We start from the raw sequence: 6,000 nt of genomic DNA, 5'->3' as shown, positions 1-6,000 counted from the left end.
AAGGGTGAGGCGGCATCAGTCAGCTGCAAACTAAACAGAGGGACACTTCCTGCAGAGGGGCAGCACGGGCAATGCGCCGTTGTAAGTATGCAGGCCTGAGAGGAGGCCACCGTGGGCAGGATGATTGAGAATGAAAGGAAGGAGCTGCAGGACGAGGCCGCAGAGATCACGCTCCACCCTGCCCAGGGGATGCCCTGCCCTGCGGACTAGCACACCCAGAGAGAGCGTACCAGGGCACAGCCAGATGAGAAGCCTGCTCGAGAATGCAAGCCAACGCTGCTTCTTTCACCAAGAAAGTCTTGCCTGGTAAACTAAACAGCGTATCCATAGAGCGGACACGTGATTTACATTCTGAAGCAGGCGCCCCGCCTTACGGAACGGCGACGGTTCTCAGGGGGGCCGGGCGGGAGCCGCTCCGCGCGTCTGTGCCAGGGACCCACCCGCCTGCGGGACCTCCGGCCGCCCCGCAGGAAGCTACGACGCCCAGTCCCACGGCTACCTGTGCAGCGAGGTGTACTCCGCGGACGCGTGCCACACACACTTCAAGTGGGAGGGCGGCCTGAGTGGCAAGGCGAGAGGCCGGCCTGCCGCGGCAGACCAAGAAGGCGCTCTTAGGCCTGGGCCTAGGTGCTTGCGCCGCCCCCCTGGGCCTACCGGGCTCTGAGGGCCCTGCCCTGGACGCCCTGCCCCCCTGCCCTTGGTTCAGTCACAGCAGAGGTGGCCACACCCACACCCTCTGTGACCTCGGCATTCCACCCTCCTGCAGCCCCGCCCGCCCCCCTCCGCCGGTTGCCCTGGGCTACGGAAGCTGCATCCTGGGGCCAGGGGGTTCCCAGGAGGCCAAGGGAAGACACGATGGCCTTCAATGAGTCCCAGAGGCCTTACGTGGCCTTGTGTGGTTGGGCTCACCTCTTACCTTCCAGTGAACTCTGCGAGAAGACGGGGACCTGCAGCCTCACAGTTGGGCTCCACGGTAAGGTGTGCGGGACAGACCTCAAACTGACCCACGGCATGGAGCAACACCCGCCATCGAGAGGTCTACAAGAGAGCCGCTGCAGCTAGCCCACAGGTCCGAGGAAACTAGATTCTTCTTTACGTAAGTGAGTTTTGGGGAGATTTGTTGCAAAGCATTATCACAGCAAGAGCCGACTAATACAACATTCTCCAAATCACTGCCATGTCCACGGCTGCCACCGAGCCTACGTGTAAGGCAACTGTGTCCTCGAACTTTGAGAACTCCTGAATTCTCGGTGCCTCTCCAACACAATGTACGTGGCTAAGGTGTCCCCAGATAACTTCACTAACGTACCACCGAGACCACCCTAAGCTTTTATTAAACGCAAAGCAACGCTCTTTCTATTCGTTTTCTGTTTCTACGTAGGTAAAATGCTTTCCGACAATCTAAAAGGATGGAAAATTGGCACAAAACACTCTGTGGATAGTTGTTTTCCACAAAGGAAAATCACAAACGAAACAGGCATTTCACCGGCTGTAGAGCACTAACGCCCCCTAGTGCCTCTAAATGCCAAGTGAACAGAGGCACTTAATTAAATATCGAATCCCAGCTCTCTCCGCTTGAGAGGGAGAGCAAGCCATTCTCAAGTGGAGGAGGGATGTTTTCAGCAGCTATCTGCAACATTCTGTGGACCTGGCCACTGTGTAGCTACAAAGAAACCTTTTGTCTGAGGAAACTAACTAAAGAAACTTGAAAGTGGAAAAAGCGAGAAAGAATGAGACAATACCCTTATCTTGGTGACTCATTCACTTATTCGTCCACTTACCAAAGCAAATATCCACTACGTGCAGAGAGTACCGTGCTGAAAACCGCACAGAACACGGAGACGTACCCCCATTCGCGGGGAGGTTAGATACCAGAGAGGGAGACAAGATGTAGATTACCTTACGGCAGTTCCGCACATGTCTTGTTAAACTGTTTACAGCTTCAGGGGAGAGAAGGGATCCACAAATCGCTTGGATTCTCAGTGAAGTCTTCGCAGAGAAGGAGGTCCAAAATAGGTGGACTGGAAGAAACAAAAAAATTAACCTCGTGGGTAGATATGAAACGGAGCAGAGGTGCACAGATATTTAGACCCCGCTCTTCCTTGAAACGTCTAGAAAGTGAAACTGAAGCCAAATTACGGAGGGCCTAGAGTGTCAGTCTTAGGAGCTTGGCCGTATGGGGATGACAGCGGGTGCCACGGACGGCTCGGAAGAGGGCAAGGGCATAACCCAAGAGCCCTGGGAGGCGTGGGAGAGGTCGCAGCGAGGGAGGTAGAAAGGCATGCGATTCTCCGAAGCAGTCACCGTAACCCAGGTGTAAACTCATAAACGGTAGACGCGGAGTAAGGGCGACACAGATGGCAGGGAGGAGTACGAGGGACACTAGAAAGGAAAACGGTCAGGGCTTCACCAGGGATTGGGTGCATTCCTTTCTCTCCTCTAACAGAGTTTATCAGTAACCGGGCTAGTCGCTGGGAATCAAGAGTAAGCAAAACAGGCGTGATCTCTTCTTCCTCACGGACCACGGGGTAAACTTACCTACCTGAAACTGGATGTGAAAGGCGACGACGGCCATAAGCGAGAGGTGCGTGGTGTCACGTGAGCTACGGTAGGGGGACGTGATGAGTTGAGTAGGTAAGGGGACGCTTTCTTGACCAAGTGACACCTGAGAAGAGATGAGAAGGGTGAGGCGGCATCAGTCAGCTGCAAACTAAACAGAGGGACACTTCCTGCAGAGGGGCAGCACGGGCAATGCGCCGTTGTAAGTATGCAGGCCTGAGAGGAGGCCACCGTGGGCAGGATGATTGAGAATGAAAGGAAGGAGCTGCAGGACGAGGCCGCAGAGATCACGCTCCACCCTGCCCAGGGGATGCCCTGCCCTGCGGACTAGCACACCCAGAGAGAGCGTACCAGGGCACAGCCAGATGAGAAGCCTGCTCGAGAATGCAAGCCAACGCTGCTTCTTTCACCAAGAAAGTCTTGCCTGGTAAACTAAACAGCGTATCCATAGAGCGGACACGTGATTTACATTCTGAAGCAGGCGCCCCGCCTTACGGAACGGCGACGGTTCTCAGGGGGGCCGGGCGGGAGCCGCTCCGCGCGTCTGTGCCAGGGACCCACCCGCCTGCGGGACCTCCGGCCGCCCCGCAGGAAGCTACGACGCCCAGTCCCACGGCTACCTGTGCAGCGAGGTGTACTCCGCGGACGCGTGCCACACACACTTCAAGTGGGAGGGCGGCCTGAGTGGCAAGGCGAGAGGCCGGCCTGCCGCGGCAGACCAAGAAGGCGCTCTTAGGCCTGGGCCTAGGTGCTTGCGCCGCCCCCCTGGGCCTACCGGGCTCTGAGGGCCCTGCCCTGGACGCCCTGCCCCCCTGCCCTTGGTTCAGTCACAGCAGAGGTGGCCACACCCACACCCTCTGTGACCTCGGCATTCCACCCTCCTGCAGCCCCGCCCGCCCCCCTCCGCCGGTTGCCCTGGGCTACGGAAGCTGCATCCTGGGGCCAGGGGGTTCCCAGGAGGCCAAGGGAAGACACGATGGCCTTCAATGAGTCCCAGAGGCCTTACGTGGCCTTGTGTGGTTGGGCTCACCTCTTACCTTCCAGTGAACTCTGCGAGAAGACGGGGACCTGCAGCCTCACAGTTGGGCTCCACGGTAAGGTGTGCGGGACAGACCTCAAACTGACCCACGGCATGGAGCAACACCCGCCATCGAGAGGTCTACAAGAGAGCCGCTGCAGCTAGCCCACAGGTCCGAGGAAACTAGATTCTTCTTTACGTAAGTGAGTTTTGGGGAGATTTGTTGCAAAGCATTATCACAGCAAGAGCCGACTAATACAACATTCTCCAAATCACTGCCATGTCCACGGCTGCCACCGAGCCTACGTGTAAGGCAACTGTGTCCTCGAACTTTGAGAACTCCTGAATTCTCGGTGCCTCTCCAACACAATGTACGTGGCTAAGGTGTCCCCAGATAACTTCACTAACGTACCACCGAGACCACCCTAAGCTTTTATTAAACGCAAAGCAACGCTCTTTCTATTCGTTTTCTGTTTCTACGTAGGTAAAATGCTTTCCGACAATCTAAAAGGATGGAAAATTGGCACAAAACACTCTGTGGATAGTTGTTTTCCACAAAGGAAAATCACAAACGAAACAGGCATTTCACCGGCTGTAGAGCACTAACGCCCCCTAGTGCCTCTAAATGCCAAGTGAACAGAGGCACTTAATTAAATATCGAATCCCAGCTCTCTCCGCTTGAGAGGGAGAGCAAGCCATTCTCAAGTGGAGGAGGGATGTTTTCAGCAGCTATCTGCAACATTCTGTGGACCTGGCCACTGTGTAGCTACAAAGAAACCTTTTGTCTGAGGAAACTAACTAAAGAAACTTGAAAGTGGAAAAAGCGAGAAAGAATGAGACAATACCCTTATCTTGGTGACTCATTCACTTATTCGTCCACTTACCAAAGCAAATATCCACTACGTGCAGAGAGTACCGTGCTGAAAACCGCACAGAACACGGAGACGTACCCCCATTCGCGGGGAGGTTAGATACCAGAGAGGGAGACAAGATGTAGATTACCTTACGGCAGTTCCGCACATGTCTTGTTAAACTGTTTACAGCTTCAGGGGAGAGAAGGGATCCACAAATCGCTTGGATTCTCAGTGAAGTCTTCGCAGAGAAGGAGGTCCAAAATAGGTGGACTGGAAGAAACAAAAAAATTAACCTCGTGGGTAGATATGAAACGGAGCAGAGGTGCACAGATATTTAGACCCCGCTCTTCCTTGAAACGTCTAGAAAGTGAAACTGAAGCCAAATTACGGAGGGCCTAGAGTGTCAGTCTTAGGAGCTTGGCCGTATGGGGATGACAGCGGGTGCCACGGACGGCTCGGAAGAGGGCAAGGGCATAACCCAAGAGCCCTGGGAGGCGTGGGAGAGGTCGCAGCGAGGGAGGTAGAAAGGCATGCGATTCTCCGAAGCAGTCACCGTAACCCAGGTGTAAACTCATAAACGGTAGACGCGGAGTAAGGGCGACACAGATGGCAGGGAGGAGTACGAGGGACACTAGAAAGGAAAACGGTCAGGGCTTCACCAGGGATTGGGTGCATTCCTTTCTCTCCTCTAACAGAGGTTATCAGTAACCGGGCTAGTCGCTGGGAATCAAGAGTAAGCAAAACAGGCGTGATCTCTTCTTCCTCACGGACCACGGGGTAAACTTACCTACCTGAAACTGGATGTGAAAGGCGACGACGGCCATAAGCGAGAGGTGCGTGGTGTCACGTGAGCTACGGTAGGGGGACGTGATGAGTTGAGTAGGTAAGGGGACGCTTTCTTGACCAAGTGACACCTGAGAAGAGATGAGAAGGGTGAGGCGGCATCAGTCAGCTGCAAACTAAACAGAGGGACACTTCCTGCAGAGGGGCAGCACGGGCAATGCGCCGTTGTAAGTATGCAGGCCTGAGAGGAGGCCACCGTGGGCAGGATGATTGAGAATGAAAGGAAGGAGCTGCAGGACGAGGCCGCAGAGATCACGCTCCACCCTGCCCAGGGGATGCCCTGCCCTGCGGACTAGCACACCCAGAGAGAGCGTACCAGGGCACAGCCAGATGAGAAGCCTGCTCGAGAATGCAAGCCAACGCTGCTTCTTTCACCAAGAAAGTCTTGCCTGGTAAACTAAACAGCGTATCCATAGAGCGGACACGTGATTTACATTCTGAAGCAGGCGCCCCGCCTTACGGAACGGCGACGGTTCTCAGGGGGGCCGGGCGGGAGCCGCTCCGCGCGTCTGTGCCAGGGACCCACCCGCCTGCGGGACCTCCGGCCGCCCCGCAGGAAGCTACGACGCCCAGTCCCACGGCTACCTGTGCAGCGAGGTGTACTCCGCGGACGCGTGCCACACACACTTCAAGTGGGAGGGCGGCCTGAGTGGCAAGGCGAGAGGCCGGCCTGCCGCGGCAGACCAAGAAGGCGCTCTTAGGCCTGGGCCTAGGTGCTTGCGCCGC

Source organism: Pseudorca crassidens, chromosome 2 (assembly GCF_039906515.1).
Source record: "Pseudorca crassidens isolate mPseCra1 chromosome 2, mPseCra1.hap1, whole genome shotgun sequence".
Lineage (NCBI taxonomy): Eukaryota > Metazoa > Chordata > Mammalia > Artiodactyla > Delphinidae > Pseudorca > Pseudorca crassidens.
Note: the sequence above shows the minus strand (reverse complement) of the source record.